Here is a 21,598-nt window from a genome sequence, read left to right as displayed (position 1 = left end):
CAGTATAAACACGGAACTAAGACTAAGTTAAGAGCGCTCCTCAAACGCGAGTGATCCAGTCACTCATCTCTCTTTCAAACCCCTTTGCTTAAGCAACATATTGTCAATACTTTTCATCTTGAACATTAATATTGTTGAATTAAATGTAATGTACTTTATTTTATTTTTATAAATTATAAATGCATATGCTGCAAATTCCTGTGATGGTATGAAAATGTTGATGATGAAATCATTAGTGTCGACATCTTCAACACAGTGACAGCTTCTCTTGGAGGATTCATTTGATTATTTCATTCAACAGTCAAGAGTTCTTCTGGAAGCCAACGTCCTGTCACAGAAGTGTAAAGCATGTATTGATAATCTGGTAATTAGCGGAACAAACACATAACATTGCTTTTGAATGAACATCCAGAGAGAAGTTGCAAAGTTCTGGCTGAATTACTTTCATCCCCGAGAGGTTTTATCTCCACAGTGATAGTCGTTTTTCCTTTTCTCCCCCCAAACACATGAAGAAATATTGATATTAAACGCAATTAAAATGCCATTTGTATATCATAATTATGTCATGAATTACAATTACATAATTCTTCATGTAAAATATATAATAAATATTTCTTCAAATAATTATTAGGAGATATTCTTCGACACTTGATCTACTTTCCAGGAAGAGAAGAATGAAAGATGGCGAAGAAAAAAATATATTTTTTAAATTGAAGAAAAGAAAATTGATACCATTAAATAAAAAAATATTTCTAATCAATTATTTTAACCCTCTGAGGCTAGAAGTGCACAATAAGGAAAAAGGGCTCATGTCAAATAATTAGAGAAAACCACATCAACAAACCAGCAACGGCTGGAGAAAGTTTAATTCGCAACTTCCAGCAGACTTCAACATCCTCCTGAAGGTTCACTAAATTAGCCCAGATGAATAATAAAAAAGAACATGCACGCTCATTAGTGCGGACTCAATAGTTAAGTAGAAGCGTTGTTTCATTTCAAACATCATCGGGACAGATGTCGGCGACAGAACCGGCTCGATCGTATCCTAATTATTCACATATAGAGGATTGTAGAACAGAAGAAAAGACAAACAAACAAGAAATACTTTGAGCCTTAATTACGTTTCTTTTTTGTCTCCGCTTGATGTATTCGATTAATTATGGAGGACAATGTTTTATTCCCACAGTGAGCGGCTAATGTACTATTAATCAAAATGCACTGCCAGCTTTTTCTTATTTAAAAAAAAATAAAAAATACTGATGAAGTTCATCCAGGTTACACGTCAACAGAAATAGAATATACTAAAAGAACCTTATATTTTCTCACTTTAAGTGTGGAATGCAATGTGCAAACACATCATAATGTCACACTTCACACTCTGCATCATGTCCAGAGGATCCTGTCGAATCACCTGTCCATTGATAACCGAGTGAACAATCTGGGTTCAGGGAATACTTTCAGGGCTTAACTCACGTAACGTAAAGGAATCCAGCAGTGGAAGTACACACTGAGACCCAGCTGAGACGCACACACGGTGAAATCATCCCTGCAGAGTACAGATAGCTCATGCGGAGCTCGCTTCATATTCTGAAAAGATTGTTATATTTCGGGAAGGAGAACAGGTATATACTCCACAGGAGACATTGTACACCTGAGCTGCTTCCTGTCTGCATTTCTTCACTGATATAGAAGCTGAACTTCTGGTTTACACTCAAAAATGAATGAATCAGCCAAAAACATATTTGTAGTAACTTTTAAATAGTTCTATGTATTTAAAATTTGAATAACCTCTTTGGGTGATCTAGGATAATTTCATACGCAATATTTATGTATAGTTTCATTATTTTTAAAGGGTAACTAACTAGTTGAAAACCCAACTCTCCTGACACCTTTTCAGATTTTGAAGTTTCAAATCTCCAAGATGGAGTAAATCTCTCTACATTACCATATTTTGTAAGTCATTAGTAGGTTTTGCTCCCCGCGCCTCTTCTTATTGTTCATCCTGCTTCCGTTTTTTGGCACTTTAAACGCCCTGTACCGAACGTGCAGCTCGATCGGACTCGCACTGCTATTATTTTTCTCACCAGAATATACATTTTTCGCAACGTAAATCGCAAAAAAAACTGCGAAAAAAATTGCCATAAGGAAATAATGGGACGAGGTATAAAAAGATCATTATCTATCTGTAACATACATTCACATAGAAACACCATACACACTTTAAAATGTAGATAAAAGTCAAAATTATCAATGTAGGATTTTAAACTCTCGTGAATTCCAGGCGGGGAATTGTCTTGTTACTTTATAAAGTTCCCCTCAGTCTGAAATCTGGGCGAACGAGACGTTACGAGTCCATTATCGTGTAATAACGGCTTCACTTCTCCTCCACCTGGCTGTAATCACGGCCCGCTTTGTTTGTACAACGAGTCCTTTGGAGGTGGAGACTTCCGGGATTGATGATGCTGAGTGACATACCTTCAAGGTTGACCAATCACAGCAGAGTAGGTATGGTTATGGTAAACAACAATCTCCAGAAAAACTGTGTTTTTAGTGGGCGTAGCTTAAGACCATTTTCTAATGTAAATATTTCAATGAAAGTACTTTAACTCGCAAAATGTTTTGTTTTGTCAATTCAGTTCTGCAACTTATAAGGAAAGCCTGTAGTACATTTATAATAGAATAATCGGGCACATGAATAAAGAGCTGGAAGACTCGCTGAACAAGGGAGCTGCTTATTTGGGATGAATGTGTTAAAGTAGGAATATATGTCGAATATATGATATTGTTTTGAAAACGGTAGCGTCCAAGGAAAGATGAACAAAAGACAAAGATGATTTATTCTAATTTGATATTCTTCATTTCTAGATGGATAGAGAAAAGTGGCTACAAGTGCAAGCAGGGCATCTCAAGTAGCTCAGCGGTTGCCTGAGAAACTCCGACATTTTCTGTTCTCATGGTCGTCCAACAGAAGATTAGAATCAAGCTGCTCTCAAGTCAGATTTTCACATCTTTCACAACTATTGTGCATTTCAAAATGAACATTGCCGACAACCAATGGTTGAACTTTTCTTTGGGTTTGTGTCAAGCTTCAAACTGAGAGGTTAATTCACACCTGCCAAGTCTTAAACACACCTTTGGAACACAAATGTCTTTTCTCAGGATAAAGAATTTGTATGCTTGAAAGGCTTTTGAAGCTTGTGGCATGAAAATGCTTATCAGATGAAAATGCAGAAAATATCCATAGATGTGTACAACATCTAGATACCTTTTTTCCCCCATATAGTCTTAAACTAACATTTATCAAGTTAACGTTGGTATGATTTGGAACTTTACATGAAATGATATTGAATTGAAAGATGCTAGAGATTGTTTTATAAACAAAAAAACAAACAAAGAGCTGCATAGATAATAACAAATGGCTTAAACGTGACCAGGTTCATTTGTTTTTGCATATATCACACACATAAACACCACTGCACTGCAGCATAATCTAGACATTGCAGTCCATCAACATGTGAACCCGCCCCGTTAAAACAAAGCATGCAACCATGCCAGAAGTTAGTGCTGACTCAGGGATAAATAAATATTAATCATGGATAAGAGCAGAGAACATTAGAGAACTACTGTTGCGTCACAGAATAAGCCATTGTTTATGCCATTACATTCACTGGTTAAGATTCCAATAGGCTAGCATAAACACTGCAAACCACCGTCAGATTAATACACACAAAAACATTTTGTGTTCAGAATCGTTTAAATGTGCTGATGATATTTTAGTATTGTGAGCATGTTAAGTGTTGCATTTAGTTTTCTAGATTATCATTTGTTTTATTCATTGTTGGCATTTAATTCAAAACGTTTGGGCTAAAAAACAATATATTTAAATATCAAAATAACAGTCAAGTTGGGGTTTAGTCATTTTCACTAGTTTACCTGTTGGTTTTTTGAGCGAACTTGACAAAAACAAGTGTTATGACATGTCAGAGAGTCAGAGGCTGATAAGACTTATAAGGAAACCCAGACCCTTTTTTTTTTTTTTTTTTTTTAATAATAGAACACATTTCAGAGAAGAGTAATAAAAGCCGGGTCCAAGTGGTCAATAGAATTCTTTCCCTGCCAAGGTACGTCACCAAGTGAGCGCAATCATTTCTACCTCAGTGATTCAATTACAACAACTCACAATGCGTGCCTACTTGGCGGTTGACCTCTGTCTCACACCTGACTGAGCTGTGAATCAGTCGGCCGAGGTCAGCCGAGGCGTCAGCAATTTCCACATTCACGCCACATGCAGGGAGAGATCAGTCTTCCTGCAGTTGTCCAAATACTGGTCTTGGTGAAATAGAACCCAATCGACCCACCAAACAAATCTAAATCACTGGTCCACGGTACTCGACTACCTGGTGCTGAACCTACATACAAATCCTTTGGTAGAGCCTTAATCTTTCAGAGAGCTCTTAAAACTGAGAGACTTCGTTCAAACAAACATCATGAAGTTATTAGTCAGAGGACAAAGAAGCTTAATTGACTTGTAAAAGTCAAACAGAAGCGCTTGTTATAATGTCTCAGGCAGTGTTTCCACAGTGTTTGCTTTCTCTACCAACTGAAATCAAATTGAATACTGTTAAGGATTCAATTAATTATATTGTCGTTTGATTCAACATGAATGAGTGAAATAAATGTAGGAGGTCTCTGAAGTCTGAAATTGCCATCAGTCCACACAGAATACCTGTAGATTATTGACATGGAACACTGAGACTCGGAGGTTTCTTGTTGTTGAGATTGCAGATATTTGTCAAGAAACATGTTCTAGGAGGAGTTGATATGTCCCAAACCAACTTACAAAATGATCAGTTCAGCTGAGCTCTACATCATGTTGATACTGGTGAAAAACTGGATCAGAATAACCTTAATAATGATGTTATTCTCCGTCACACCAGGAGCTAAAGAAGCCACTGCATCACTGTGCGGCGCCATCTTGGAAAGATTTAATAGTGAAGAAACAACTTAGTTCTCCATCCACAGGCCAAGTTATATCTGAAGTTTGTTCGAGACCTGTGATTTACTGTATACCATGTCTTTATCAAACACTCCAATTAACCTAAAAAAAACAAATAAATCACACACTTTATCTAGTAGAAGTCATTGACTGTATTTCATATTTAGCAGAAACAAGGTAAAAAAAAAACAACCTTTGTTTGTTACAATTATCTGAGGATGAAAACATTGAAATGTTGTAGTTTTAAGTGTGCATCACAAATTAAATAAACACACCCAGGACTTGTAACTAGAGTCCCCAGTTGGAAACTGGTATGGTCGGGTATCGGGTATTTTTTTATACCGGTTCTGATACCGATACCCTTTTTTTTCAGTGCAAAAGAATAATTGCTTACAAAGCAATGAAGAATCTGATGTTCATTGCTTCTGTAACTTTTCCGTTTTTCTACAAAAATCTAGATATTGTCAAGCATTTTGGTCAGTGCCCCCCAAAAAAGCGAAGTTCTATACCCAGCCAAAGTAGAAGGGCAACAACATCCATTTACCTTCAAAACACAACAATAGAATAGATAGAATTCAGTTGACACAACAGGAACCTGACATGTGGAGTAATTGGGTACTTCAGTCAACTAGTGGATCGCTGTGAATTAATGAGACAAACTTCAAAACATGACCATGAATCGCATGAAACTGTTGCAACACAAAACTATCCACAAAACCTTTACATAAAAACATTTTTCCCCCCAATGCAGGTGTACCGATATGAAATAGAAAGCTAGTAATAGTGCTGGATTAAAAGTCGGAATAGTTGGAACAGATGGCGACCACTTCGTCCTGCTGCAGCACTCAATTACATCATTAGACAAGTGTCGGCGTGTAATGTGCTCATAATGGACCAGACAGAAAACTTGTTCTTCAAATGTGCTCCGTCGGACCACAGAGTTATTGGTATTCTCAAACCCTCGGCTACAATTCAAAGATTATTAAATTTTCCCACCTACCATAAAAGCAGTCAAGACATGTGTCTGAGAGTCACATGTGACAGAGGATTAAAATGCAGCTAGTAAGTGAATCATTTAATCCAAAGCTTAGAGACTGATAGTTCAACAGTAAGCCAAGATTACCGCTGTCTTTCCCTCGAGAGGCTGTGTGGCGAGAATGTGTTTGAAGCCGCCCCGCACGGGCCGAGCAAACATGAGGCCCCTAGTTATTCAGAGCTGTTGAATATTGCAGAGGTTGCTCTGAAGGACGGCCTATAATGGGGTGAATTGATCCGAAAGTCTGGGCTGCAGGTAAGTGACAAAGACACTGATGTAGCAGGATACCTGTAATGACTCACACTAACTCTTGGAGGCATGGCGGTGGCATGCGGTGATTTCGGGGCTGAATCTGATTAACATTTCGCCAATTTGGGGGAACTTCTGTGTTGTAGCCGATGGAGCGACTCGCAGGTAATTATAGCATCACTGTGTTTGCACTTCAGCAGGGTTGATATCGTCCGGCTAGGATATAGGTCTGGACATTAAGTCGGTGGAGTGCCATCGAAGAGGATTAAACATATAAGTGTCAAACTAACTAAAGAAAATCTTAAACAGAGCCAGACCAAACAACATAAACGAAGATTTTAATCTTGGTGAGCTGTGATGTCGACATGCATCGGAATCATGTTTATTACCAGCAATGTAAAGAAGAAACTGTTAAAAAGCAAAGCAATCACAAAGACATCCATCTACAGCGACATTCTGGTGCCACAAACCAGAAAAGATCACACAAGAAAAGGTAAACACATCATCTATTTCAGGCAAACTTTTACAAATTTGAATTCAAGTTAATTTGGAAGTAAACTACATGCATTTTGTAGGCAGGGGTTCCAAATCTTTGCTGGTAGATAAAAACAGTAAGGGGTGAAAATACAAGCAAATTAAAATCAATATCAGTTTATTAAAACTATGTGTGAACCAGGAGGAAGCCTGGGCTAGTGTGTTTTACTTATTTTACTAGTTTAGGATATCATTTTCTTGGTATTCAACACTGAAACAAGCACCTGATGTGCCAAGAGTCACATGCTTATTTTTTCATAAAAAACCCCAAATGAAACACCTTTCAGAGAATAATAATCATCATTACAGAAATTTAATAAATGTTTTTTTCTTTCCCTGTTGCCCGGTGACTAATACTTCATGGACCATTTCCAGGTCCCAGAATTTCAGTGCAAAAAAATGTGACTTTGTGGAGGTTTGGTCCTCAGGCCTTGAATTTCTCACCTCTGACGTTTCATTTTCATAATAACAAACATTGTAAATAATGATCTCCCGCTAATATACCTTTTGGCAAATACCTGTTATTACTTTTGTTTGTCCACGGATGGTGTTTGCAGTGAAAATAATAAAAAAAGACAAACGGGTCGCAACGAACACAGCGCTAACGACAACCATACGGAACCTTAATCATCTTTATTTGGGCTACAGCAGTTCATACTATTTGTGACCGTCAATTTTATAGAAGTCAGTAAATACACAAAACCCAGCCGAAAGATCACTGCGGAAATCCAAACAAGAGCAAAACAATTACAGGATTTTCCATGTGGCTGCGCTGCAGCGATGCTGCCAAACATAATGTAATCTCAGTCATGAAACAAACCAGCATTATGGTAATGTGGCGGATGCCAGGAGTAAGTACTACCAAATGTGCATTAAACACGACAATTTTGAAAGTGTATTAAAGTCTTTATCACCGCCGGCGTGGGGCGGCCGACGTGCGTTTCATTAGGTGGAGGTTGGAATTGACTCGGTTTTATTGGTGGTCTGGCCATTTTTCTCATTTAAATGTTCATTCAGTAAAACAAGACACGTCCCGCCGAATTAAACCATGGTGGGTACGTGTCTTTATTGTCCATTTGGTTCGCTTTCCCCACAATAAACCTTTTTTTTTTTTCAACTCAGACAATGGGAGAAAGTCGACCTAAAAGAAAAAAAAATCATGATAACCTACAAATGCAGTGAAAGAAAGTCATAACCAGTTAGAACTGACATCTGTCAGATTTCCAGATAGTTCTTGATAGAATCAACTGACATCATGAGTGGATGATGGAGGACAGAAGGCTAGCATCAGCCACCATTGCTTACTGACATTCCATTTACGGACTAAATGATGACATATGTCACCACTTTGGACACATGTTGGTTTCCAAGGAGGCCCCGTCAATAGTTAAATACAGACTGGGGTATCGGATCGGCAGTGACATGGAGTGCATAGTGGGACTTCTATAATTTAACCATGGCAGCTTTGTCCTTCAGCTAATAGTGGGAGAGGACCGCGAACATTTGCACTTAGCATGCAGACGCATAGTGGTTAGCAATCATAACTCAAGGTTACATTGTGGCCCTATTCCATTTTACCGCTTCTTCCATGACTCAGCCCTAATCGCACCCGTGTGTTCGTCTTTCTTTTACTCTTTTTCAAAGCCAGAGCTGTTTCTTAGTTTCATATGGACGGACAATCTTTAGTGTGTGTGGGTGTACCTCCCTCACTGTGCGTCAGATTTCCGTAAGAAGCGAAAATCGACAAGAGTAACTTATGATTAAACCGAAATGAAGTGTTCCAACTCCGACACAAAGGAATGATTCATAGCAATTCAGCAAAAACGTTAGGACTTAAATGACCACTGGTTGCAAAGATGGCTGATCTTTCAACCAATACCAGGTCATTTTTGGATGGAAAATGGTGTCAAAAGTCGGATCACGCACAAAGATTTGCTTCCTGTAGAGGAAAAGAAGTGAAAGGTCGTTCATATCTTTTGTGTAAAAGTTGCTGTTGCTTTTTTTTTTTTTGTTCACTAAGAAGGCAAGAGTTGGAAAAATAGACTTTTAATTTGAACTAATAACATGAGTGGGCGGTTTGGCTCAAGGTTTAGGTCAATCCCTTAAAGTTATGATGTTAATCCCTAATTAAATTACTGTTTTTAAGTCACAAACTAGAAAAATAAGAAAAATAGTAAAGAAAAAACAAGTGATTACTTATAGACACCAACTGAACCAGAGTGTCTATTCATTGGCGGATGATTTTTAAGTTCGTTCAAAGTTCTGCTGCCGCTTCAGCTCCAATCCTCCGCCGTCTTTCCCTCCACAGCCATCCGAGCGATGTGCTCCGCTAATGAACATCACATCAGAGTCGGCCACAGAATGGCTCACCACATTATAGCTGCCTTGATGGAAATTGACACGGACAGCACGAGGCAACGATGGGACAGCCAACATTTCAAGATAATCAAAGTGATGTCTTTTGGAGCCAATTAGAAGATGCTGCTGTGACTTAAGTTCATTGGAACAGCCGATAAATTCAGTGGTTCCACTTTGAGGGAGAAAAAAAAAAAAAAGCCTCCAGAACGTTCTTTGATGTTCCACTCTCGGTGGGCGGTAATGTGGGGTGGCAGCGGGCCAAAGCCCACAAACACAGGGATTGAATATCGTGGGCCCGGTGTCCCAGGCGAGGCATTCAAACCATTTGCCACAATAAAGATGAAATATGCTAAAACACAGGCGAGAAAACAGCACATCCAAGAAGTCCTTATGCTTCTTCCCAACTCTCTAATCTCTGCCAAGAACAAGTTTAGAAACGAGACTGAGTGGGTCGTTTCTCAGAGATTTTTCCATATGGGAAACCCTAATGGATATTACAAGAAATGAGCAATTTTCTCACTTTGAATTTTACTGGCCAGACTTTCACCAGCATGAATGACTGAATGTTGGTCAAGAACATTTGCTTTTCCATTCAAATAAAAGGGAGAAGCCGATAACTTTCAGCCAGAGAGCACAATAAGGACAATAATAGCCTTTTAAACCACATATATTGGTGGCAAATAACATTTAAGACCCTGGTTTTGTTTTAACAACTCGAGTTGTAACTCCTGTGTGCATCACATGACTAACTTTCAAAAAGAATAAATGGATTTCATTAAAAAGCCATATAGGAACTGTTTATTAAGAAAACCATAGTTGTTAAACTGTCAATTCCTTTTTTACTTATTGTTATATTTGTACCTTTAGTTGTACCAGTCATTAAAATCCAAAAGGAAATTGAAGAAAACAAGGGTCGTTCTAATAATTATTTACATGACTGGATCATAAGAATAATCCCATAAATCATATATTATCATCATTTATGTGTACATTTCATATGTATTTTCATTCAAGTAAGAAGTTCCTGAGACTGATACCGTTTTTTGATTTAATAGATCGACAAACAAGTACAGTTGGTATGGGTAAATCATACTAAATCAAAAGACCACAGAACCACTTTCTCTTTGGTTATGGACTACAATGTCATATAAAATACTCATGAAAAAATGAAGAAATACTTGATTATCTGGGTGAGAGGTTTTCATAAAAAAACTGCGTTTCAAATGATCGGATCTTCTCTTTTTCATTTGCATTTCAGTGCACTTTTGGAGAGAAATGACTAACTAAAAATACAGTTTAGATATTAATTCACTTATTTTGACGTGATGTTTGTCTTTGTTCACCCGAAAGTGAGATTCGAGGAAAATAAAAGGTCAAGGGATCAATAAGTAGATAAACATTCGCGGAATAATTATTATGAAGGGTATAACAATATTACATTTATTAACTTTATTCATCGTTTAAGTGGATTCAGCTTCTGAGCAACAGTTGACTTCAGAGGTCCGACTTGAAAAAAAAAATCTGTTTCTTCTGAACATAGTGTTTCAATAAACATCACTTACATTTTCATCTGTCTACTGGGGTTAAACATCATCATTAACTTTATGGTAATAAGCAGAACTTGTCCATCACATTTCACATTCCTTTTACTATATACTGTTTGGCCTTCTTAAGCTTTAACCAGCACTTTAGGATACAAAAACTAAGAACATTTATCACCACAATTATCAGGATGACAGACTTGAATTAAAATATGGCCCAAAATTAAACATTTAGTGAAGTCATGATAGAAAGTCTACAGACACAAATAGTCAATCAAATAGTTTAACTTTAACTGCCAAGGAGCTCATGTATTTTTAATCACTAAAACAACCATAAAACAGATTAAGGTAAACCTTTTATGTGCATGAAACATGTTTATTATGTAAACTGGATCTTGGTTCAGAAATAAGTAACTCTCAGTGGTGCAGAAGGAAGACATCTTATGCTTATGTTGAGTAGGAGTTTCGAGCACTACCGCCACCTGTAGTCCCATTGAGGTCATTGCTTTAAACAAAGGTATCAAATGATATCGATTCACTACATATGAAGCACTAATACTTGGTAATGTAAAAAAATGAAAACCAAAATGTGGGGTTAAATGGGCATAGGCTCAACGAATGCCTTTTTTTTTAACTTGGAAAACTACACCACTAAGCAGAAATACATCAGTCAGCACTGAAGGGTCAGTGGGTAGGTTGATTCCCTCTTTACCAGCAAAACTCATACCTGCAGTTTTAAAAGGGAAAGAAAAGAAGGGAACAAGATGAGATGGCGAGAGTTTGCCGACGCTGCAAATCTACTCGGTAAGTGCACTGAAACAGTCGCAGCCAAAACTTTTCTTTCTTTTTTTTTTTTTTTTTATAACTCACAAAATGGAGAAGAGATAATGGAAAAGAGGAGCGTATCAAGCTTAGCCATCTCTTAATTCTTAGATCTCCACAGACAACGTTACAAATCAGTTGAGGTCAGCGTGACATTTGATGACATATTTCAAAATCTCTCTTAGAGGAAAAACAGGTGTGTATGTGCGGGGCAAGAGTGCGAGCGTGTTAGTGGATAGAGCCGTGAGGGATAGAAGGCGCACACACACACCAGCTGCATGGCAAAAGTGTGAAATTGTAAACCTCAAGAATCCTCTGTCAGCAGGAGCAGCACTGAGATCCATCATGTCACACTATCAAGTTCCCCAAACAGGAAACGAGGTTGAACAGTAGCTACGAAGTTGAATCAAAACTTCGGTGTTATTTGCATCCAATTCCTTGATTTATCATATGAATGACAATACAGACAGAATGACAGTCATTTGTTTATTATATTTATCCGGCGGTCAATGTCTGGGATGTGACTAAACACTGATTATACTTTTGCACCTTCTGCAACATTTAGAATAAAACTTCATATTCTACAGAGTCCTCTCCTTTTTGGGGGCCCGACTCTATTAATAGCCGCAAGCACAACATTGGTCACAACATGCTTTATATCAGCTCCAAAGAGTACACAATGAAATTGTGTTGTTGTTCAGGATCTCGTATTTAAATGCAAAAGAAACTTCAACATTCCATATTTGTATAAAGTGTTTCCATAAGATTCATTGTTTCTCTTATCTGGGTCATTCATGGGGGACTGGAGCCTATCCCAGCTGCACAGGGGAAGAGGCAGGAAACCAGCTGATCAGGTCAATAGGCTGTCACAGTACGCACAGACACACAACATTAACAGCAGGAAATTGCAACCTTTTTTTTTTTGAGTCACTGACCTGTTCAATGCCGGCGTCGTTTTCACAGACCGACCTTCAGATAAAAAAACCCAGCAGGAATCTAATAGCATTACTGTCAACTGCGTGAAACCATCACGCTGAATCAGCAGGAGCCTCGGGCTGGTTTTTCAGCAACAAGACGCTCCCATGAAGAGTTATTGTTCAACTGGTTGACTAGTATTATGACTGATTGAAGCGTCTGATACACGCTAGGGTGAAAATAGATAAATATTAAATTGATTTAATCGAGTAAGAATTTATTTAAATAAAGTTTTACGCAAGGGGTCTCCAAACCGTTCCTCAAAGGGCAGGGTTGGTGCAGGTTTTGGTTCTAACCGATCAAGCATGTTCAGCTTAACCAATTAGTTTTCAGCTGAACACAAGCAACACCAGACTGACCGTCAACTGTTTAGACTCCTAAGACTCCTGATTGGGTTAAAAGGGGGTGACCTTGATTGGTTGGAACAAAAAAAACGACCACCCCAGCCCTTTGAGGTCCGGTTTGAAGCCCCCCATTGTATGCTATCAATTCTTAGAGCCTGCATACTGTACATGCACCCTAACAAGGTATCGCGATGAGCTAGCGTTAGCCAAGCCGTCGGGGCCAAAACCAATGAAACAGAGAATCACTGACTTCACCAGTTGATTCTCCGTGGATCACCACATTCACTCCTGTATTCTGTAGTAGAGAAGGAAGGCTTTAAAGGGCTTATTTAGGTGCGGAAAAATACTCTCTTCCATGATAAAACATAAACATCCAACTGAAAAAGTTATTCCCAGGATGGATGAACATGTGAAAATGAGGTTTTAGTTTTAGTGAAAAGGTTTTTTTAGTGTGACAGATTAATCTCAATGTCACCAGGTAAGATTATAGTCACAGGACTTGATAAAAGTTTCATGTTAATGAAGTATTGTTACAATAAAGTGTTGTTGCACTTCAAGTACACGTTAAGACTTAAGAGTTTGTTTGTTTATTTATAGTTACTTTTACAGTTCAAGATTTAACTGTCGTTCTACGAAAGTGTGCTCAGCCTATAGAGGGCACAGCAAACATGAAGTAGCAACATGAGTAATGCAAGTAAATTGTAACACAGTTAAACCAATTTCATTATTTAACAGCAGATTCTGAATCAAAATTGAATTGGTTTAAAACCATATGAATCAGAAGCGAATCCATTTCAAAACGGTCCATGATACCAAGCCACTACTCTTGACTTGTCTCGGGGGAATGAAAAATCAGAGAAAATCGGTTACTTTTTCAAAATTAAACACCAACATGATGTTGTTACAAATGCCTCACAATATGAATTGATGACATATGTACGAGTTTTCAAATCAACCTCTATTTTTCTTTAGACTGTGGGAGAAAACTGGAGTACTCGGAGTAAACCAATGCACTGAGAGAACATACAAACCCACAGCAGGCTCATCCATGACCTTCTGGCTGCGATGGGGTATCACCAACCAGCACGAGTGCACCATTTGAATGACAATAATGAACGACGCAAAACCCATTCTGATTTGAAGTGATCGCCCTCCAAAGCTCTTACCACACAATACGACAAAGAAAAACGCTTGTGGAGGATTAGCACATGACACAACAGAGGCAATATTGAGCAGAGGTGCTGTTGAGATTTGAAATTGCTGGAGGGTTCAAGCGGCTTCTCTACAGGCAGACATATGTTATTAGTTTTATTGCTTTGAGATTTGATCTTTCAGTGACCCAGATTGCACTGTACGCCTATTATCTCTGCCTTTCTCCCACAAACCATAAAAATACAAACATCTGTTGGATTTACGGAGGAAAGAAATGTAGGGAGCTAAAAAAAAAAAACATCTGTAGAAGAAGGCGTAGATGTGGTGTTTAGATTAGAAGCAAATGTTGACTCCAATATGGTGGTGCATTTCTGAGGCTTTAATGAAAAAATCTACATTCACAGTATGAACTCACTTTTTTCCATTCAAATCTGCTAATGTTGCCATGGAGAATTCATTTCACCTCCAGTAGGTGCCACTTATCTGGCTAATTGAATTAGACTTGTCGAGGATAGAAATTAGACCCTCGCTGATCTGAGCTCATGAATCTTGCACGTGTCAAAATCAAAAGCACCTTCTTAGACTATGCGTTTTATCAAAGATTTAAAAAAAAGGGTTTCCTGCAGTTATTATTTTCTTTTTTTTTAATCACAATTCCAGCTCTAACTATGCACAACTCACAATATTTTTTATTACTTTAACAATATTCAAATATGAAGAGTCAAACGAGAAAGGAGAAAGCGGTTTTGTAGAAATTAGCTTTAATTGGGGTCAGCCAGATCCAATTCAGGCTTTGAATTTTTCAATCTCACAAAAGGAAAACAGGAAATCCAGATCTTAAGATAGAACTATCGTAAAAAGCAGGGCACATGTCTTCAACATATTCAGGTTTGCTGTAATCGGGCACCACATAAAACACAAGTTACAGTTTAACTATGGTTCTATGAGCCTCTAGAGGCTGTCGCTATGGGTTACCTTGCGAGGAAACCCATAACAGAATATAGAGGGCCGAACATACATGAAGTAGTAGAGCGATGGAGATTTTTTTTAATACAGTTTAGCCATTTTCACTATTCTAAATCAGAACGAATCGATTCAAAACCATATGAATCAAAAGTAAAACAACAAGAAAAATTAAAAAATAATCCTGATCATAACGACTACTGTAAACCGCAGGGCACACGTCTTCAACATATCCAGGTTCGCTATAATCAGAGGTACTATCAAGGATATTTTATTTTGCCTCATAAAAGTGATGCTTCTAAAATGAAAACCGGGCTTTGAACATAAAGCGTCAATGGTTGGTTAGGGAGCCTCGTAACGCATAAAAAGCTCATCCTGTGAGACTTGTTTCAAGATGATGGATCAAGTGGAATATTAGTATGGGATTAAAAGTATTAAACCGAACGCAAGAGTTAGCTCCGACAAAGTTTCCTCGTCTCATCGTGACCATGTTTACAGTGTCTTTTGTTGTATAATTTCAGAAAAATGTAGTTGTCTATTTGTAATGCATTTAAATAAAATTCTCCATAAAGGTTATTTTAATATTCAATATGTTTTAAGAAATGCATGTCCTTCTATTTTTACTATTGCACCAGAGTTCCAGGCGTTTTAAGAGTCCGTGACTCAAGGGTTGAGGCCTGGCTTGTGGAGGTCATGGACATGGTGGCAAAGCGGCGCTGAATGTCATCCGAGAGTCAAGAGCTTGGCGATGGATACTGTTACAGAGTGGAGGCATGTGGAGGTTAAAAAGGAGGTGACTAATACGGTCAGTAATACGGTGCAGTCGAACATTCGATCATTTGAAGAAGTAGAGAAGAGAACCAGAGATGTAGAAGAGGAAGAATATTACGGCGTCAACACCTGCAGTGAGGTGCAAACTCAGAGAACACCAAGTGTTTGAATGGATTTAAATTAACCCAGAATTAATTAAATATTTTGAATATCACTACCAATAATACTAACTTCCCTTTCATACTAGTTCCCACACTATACTTTAGGTAAAAACTGATAATTGAATAACACAATACTGAATAATACTGGAGTATTCAAATAGTCTTTAACTTAATGTTCATGTCTCAATTCTAGTTAGCGATGACTGGACCTTTCTTGTGTGTTCTGTTGTTAATTTGTCACTTTTGGTTGAGTTTCCTTCAGGAAATGTTTGTTTTTCTCTCATTTTCATTACAACACTCGTCGGTTATTGAAATGCGTTGAACATTTATTGTGCGTGTTGATTTGAAACTACATTAAATAATATCTTATCTCATTTTCGTCAACTTACATCATTCGTTTGTCGTCAATTTTGCAATATACAGTCAATTATGACTATTTCGTCATAGGTTTTGTTGATGTTTTGCAAAACTAGTAGTTACTGAGTAAATTCTCCAGCCTAATCTTATTATAATATACTATATATATATATATATATACTGTATATATATATATATATATATATATATACATATATATATATATATACATATATATATATATATATATATATATATATATATACACACATACTGGACTGTTGCAAAATTTGTTTTCATGTCTAAACAAGAAGGATCTGTCTCGCTTGCAGTTGATTCAAAACTCTGCAGCGAGAATTCTGACCTGCTCTGGTAGAAGAACTCACATTTCTCCGATCCTTAAATCTCTTCACTGGCTGCCAGTTTCCTTGAGGATCAACTTTAAAATGCTGGTTCTTACTTTCAGAGCTATTCATGGTCAGACTCCTCCTTACATCAGTGATCTACTGATGGTTCCTCACACAATGTTCAGGACCAGAGGAGAGAAATCCTTCCAGGCTGTTGCTCCTAAGCTTTGGAACAATCTTCCTCTCTCTCCGTGTTTGATGGAGTCTATTGACTCCTTAAACAAACACCTCAAGACATTTTTATTTGTGCAGGCTTTTCTCGCTCCCCATTGTTCTCGGTGTTATCTTGACCTTTAAAGTATATATTTTATTGGGTATTGTTTAAGCGCTTTGTGACCCTGGTCTAAAAAAGCGCTCTACAAATATTTCTTATTATTTTCTTACTTTAATAATGTTGGCGAAACGAAAGTTTGTGTTTTTCCTGTGTGACACAAACGCGAGTAACACAGCAGGCATTATAAGATCTCAATCCAATGAATAACCTATCGGTAACTTGAGAACTTGGCACATTTTCATACTCATAAGAGCCAAAACATTTTTAGCGACATAAAAGTTCGACACCTAGCTCTTCTCATGACTGCTCCTGCTAATATTTTTCCACTGGTAAATACTTGATAAAAACAGTCTTTGTTGTTGTGGGTTTGCGTGATAAACGGCAGGGAAAGGATGAAGGTTCGCATGCGAGGGAGGGAGGTGACGATATCGGCTGAGATGAGTGGAAGAGATGGAAGCGAGACAGCTGGTGGTGACAAGAATGCAGTGGGGAGTTGCTCATGTCTTTCAGGATGAAGGGAATGTCAGGGAGAATACATGTGGGACAGCGGGGGAGTTGTTGGGAGAAAATTGGAAAAAAAAATACAATTTCAATTTGGGAAAAAAAAAAAAAAAAAAGAAGGTTCATGCCGCAATAAAATGTAGTAACTTTTAAAGAGTGTTTTACTTGTGTGAAGATGCTTCAGGATAGAGGATGATCGATGAGTCATGGTGGTGGAAGCCTCGGTGCATGTGTAAACAAGGCGGGCGTCGGATAAAAGATAAACTAGTTTTCTTTGTCAGTGTGTCTAGCAGATGTGCACCAGATAGGATTTGGTGACACTTCGGGGTGTAGCGGAAAGTCGAGTGTGCGAATGAAACAGCTTTAGATTTGGTAGAAGAGAGATGATTGAGGACGGAGAGTGTGTTGGATGTGGAAGTTGACGAGGTCAGTGAGGATGTTGTAAGCAGCACGGCGGGGATAAGAGATAAGGTGGCTTGAAAATATTGATTGATGGATACAATTTTGCTTTTTTTTTTAAGTCAACTATCCAATGAAAAAAACTTTATAATACAAAGATACAAAATTGATGGTTTTATACATTGCTTTATGAGAAAGACGATGCGACTAAAGGTAAGGTTAGCATTAATTTCCTATGTTTAATTTAGACCCTTTTCATGAGATGTTTCTTTTTTCCTTATTTTTTCCCCTCATATCTCAGCATTCTTTTGAAGACAGCAAAGAATAATAAAAGACAGATAATGATAAATATCTGGGAGACCTTAGTAGAATGAAGATCAAGAAGAATAGAGAGAAATATGATTTTATCCAGACATAAATGTGGGAAATGTTTCTGCAAATTTAACATGAGTTTCTGCTGCTCGTTCATAGGTTCTCTCGGAGACTCAAGAAACATTTTTAAGTAACTCAAGACAACTCAAATTCCAAAAGTGAAAAGTCACCAAAAAAGCCTCCTTGTGTGTCTCTTTATACTGTCAGTGAAAAACTTTTAAAAAATTGTAATACGTAAACACTGCTAGAAAGTGTTGGCTTGCGGACAAACTGAACATAAAAACAGCTTCAATTTCAGTTGATCCTAATACTTAATCCAAAATCTGACATCAAAGAAGAGCCGAAGAAACGACTCTGCTTCCCTTTTTTTATTTTTTATTTCCTCTTCTTCAGATAATGTGTCTTGCAGTATTATTAACTAACATTTCATTACAAGTCCCCAAATATCTGAGACAGGCAGCGGTACTTTTTTCCTTTATCGCGACCCATAAACATTCACAGGTATTGTATTTTTTTTAACTTTTTTCCACAACTTCAGAGAGAAGCTCTGCTGTTGCTCCAGGGTTTTTTTCCTGCAGCGCCGTCCGTGGCTCCTCGGTCATGGCAGAACCAGAAGCACTGTAATCACAGGCCCTGGTCTTTGAATAGCATAGGAAACCAAAACCTTGATCTTGGACGGCCACGTGGAGTTGATTTAAGGTTTACCGCACGGGGGAGTCTGAGCCGCTTCAAACCGCTTCGACCACTTCCACGGCAGGTCATGTCGGTGAACAGAGGAACCTTCTGCGGCTGAATGGGAAAGTTCTTCCCTCTCTGACAGATGACAGTGACATATACGTGAATGGAGAAAAAGCTTCTCGTGCCGAGAAAGGAAACGGTAGAAATGTGACCCATTAAGCAATTATCTGAGCATGACTTGCTTCTGCAATTGCAACACTGTGTTTATCTCGTCTTACAGTCAGTTACCGTCCAGTGAATCATCAGACATCAGTGCTAATAAAGGAGAGGAGTTTTCTGTTTCCATTAGGCTTGTCAAAAGTATCGAAACGCAAAAAAAAAGTATCAAGTTTCTGTCCTGATACTCATTTTGAAAAGCATCGCTACAAATAACACTTTACCTTTAAAACCTTTTTTTTTGCACAAACTCAGACTCGTGTTATAATTGCAGTTTCTATTGCAAAACTTTTTTTTATTAAAAAAAAATCGTGATATTGAAAATATCAAATATATTTTCCTGAGTCTCGATATCATGTTGAAAATCTTGATAACCCTAATTCTCCATATAATACATTTCAAGGTGGGATATAAATACGTTGGTCGAACTGCTGTGAATCAATGTGAACATTACAAAAAAAAGTAGGTAAGAAATAAAGACTCATTTCAGAAATAATGTAACCTATGCCCGGATTAGCTAGAAAAATATTTGTACACGGGGGGGTATACTTGTACACGGGGGGGGGGTCCGGTCCAGATTTTTCAGCTCCTGAACCGATTCAATCTTTCGGGGTGATTCGTCCCACTGACACTGATCCAGTGCAGAGCTCGTCTACATTTTAGGTTAAGTTAGAATCAAGAATCTATGAAATATTGGCTAAAAAACATATTGCAGTATTATTTAAAAGCATGAATTCAGCTTTAGAACTTTGTAACAACAGAAGATTGTGCAGAATACAGACAGTTCCACATTTTTACTAAAACGTGTTTTTGATAATATTTCACCGAAATAACCCGAAAAATTAAGAGTGTACGCTTTTTTTTTTATAAAGAGAAACCTTTTTGGTTGAAACCACAAATGAACCATTGCTCTTTGCATCCATTATCTCTTTTATCAGAGCCGCGGAAATGATTGTTGACATAGTTTTTACCTGGTTAAAACTACAGCCAAAACTACGCTATAAAATGTAAAATATAGTGAGTTTACCAAATTAAAATGAAAAATAAACGACTATTTGTTTGTTGGTATTTACATGTGCACAAAATGCATATTCCTTTAAAGCGATTCTATGCGATTTGAAGTCGAGCGACACCAGTGGACTACAGTGGTAGTGTTTAGCCCGACGGGAGACCACATTTCCCATGAGCACTCACTAAACGTCGCAAAAGTTGCCATGTCCCAGTTTGCAGCAGTCTGACGAATTTTCTGTATCCAGACTTCCATTGCCTGAATAAAGAATGGATATCGATGAGGTAATGAGTCCGATTGTAGATAATGAAATATGATATGGATTATGACGGCTTTTTAAATAACATAACTTTAATTTTTTTTTTTGGTTTGTTCTCAGGAATTAAGGGTTCAAATTTTAAAACACAATTAATTGCAATTTATTTATTTTAATTGAGTAATTTCTCATTGACAATTAATCGATTATAGATTAATTGTTTGCATGCTTATATACTGTATATATATTTTTGGTGCCAGTATCATAAAGTACTCATGTGAACCCAGTGGGTAGAGTTCAGACTTGATGCATTCACAATGCAAATAAGGTTCATTTCAATTGCAGTCAGAATAAACTCCAGTCATGTTTGTTTGACACAGCAACCAAGTGGATCAGTGTGTGAGTGTGTGTGTGTGTTGTGGCTTGAAGATTCCCAAGGCAGTGATGGGAGCCACAGTCGAAATAACACATTCCATTTCAATTATTCTTCACTTCAAAAGTTTAAATGTAATTTATTCAGATATTTAATATTTACAGGTCTTCACAGTCCAGTCTGTTATGCAAAATGGATCCCAAATTGTAACGTGCCAGTGAGACAACCGTTGCACAACGGCAATGACACTGCTGAAAACTCTGTTCTGCTGTGCGCTACTATCTTCTCAACGTGCTCGGACGGTTTTCTTCTGATCTTAAGGTTTTTTCCTCCCATAATTGTGTATTTTTTATCTGCGACGTATCCTTGAACACTGATGAGAGGAAGAGGAAAGGAAGTCGCTGAGCTCTCACAATTATCAGACCCCTGAACCTTCAAAGGTTAGTCAAATGGAAACATGGAACATTCCATCAGGCAAGGAATGAAAGACGATTTCAAAGTTCATCTGTACAAGCAAAAAACAAAGAGGAGAAGAGAAAGATAAGTGATTTGAAAACTCTCTGTTCAGCATCATCTTTCTGAAGGTTTTCAAAGAGACTTGCTCTTTTCGCCACTTCAATCACAGGATCACAGAAGTGAAGTGAGTGTTTCTCAAAACAAAGGATCCAAAAATGAAAGTTTCTGTCATACATCTCTTGGGTTGTGTTGTTTTTGCACTTTGTATGTCTGCAACTTTATGGTAGTTTTAAAGCTACAATTAGATATAGATATAGAATTGAAGTAGGTTGTTAAATGATGGAGCAATGTAAAATAATACCTGCTCTGAATAAAGTTGGCTTCTTCTTCTAAATTAC

General features: G+C 37.7%; 1 protein-coding gene across 1 annotated transcript in view; it reads right to left on the bottom strand.

The window, feature by feature from the left end:
• LOC148079508 (matrix metalloproteinase-17-like) overlaps positions 1-21,598 on the bottom strand; it is a 97,401-nt gene that overhangs the window by 67,013 nt on the left and 8,790 nt on the right. The gene's annotated exons all lie outside the window — the stretch shown is intronic.

The sequence above is a fragment of the Callionymus lyra genome, chromosome 5 (assembly GCF_982586985.1).
Source record: "Callionymus lyra chromosome 5, fCalLyr1.hap1.1, whole genome shotgun sequence".
Lineage (NCBI taxonomy): Eukaryota > Metazoa > Chordata > Actinopteri > Syngnathiformes > Callionymidae > Callionymus > Callionymus lyra.
This window is presented reverse-complemented; position numbering and strand designations above follow the sequence as displayed.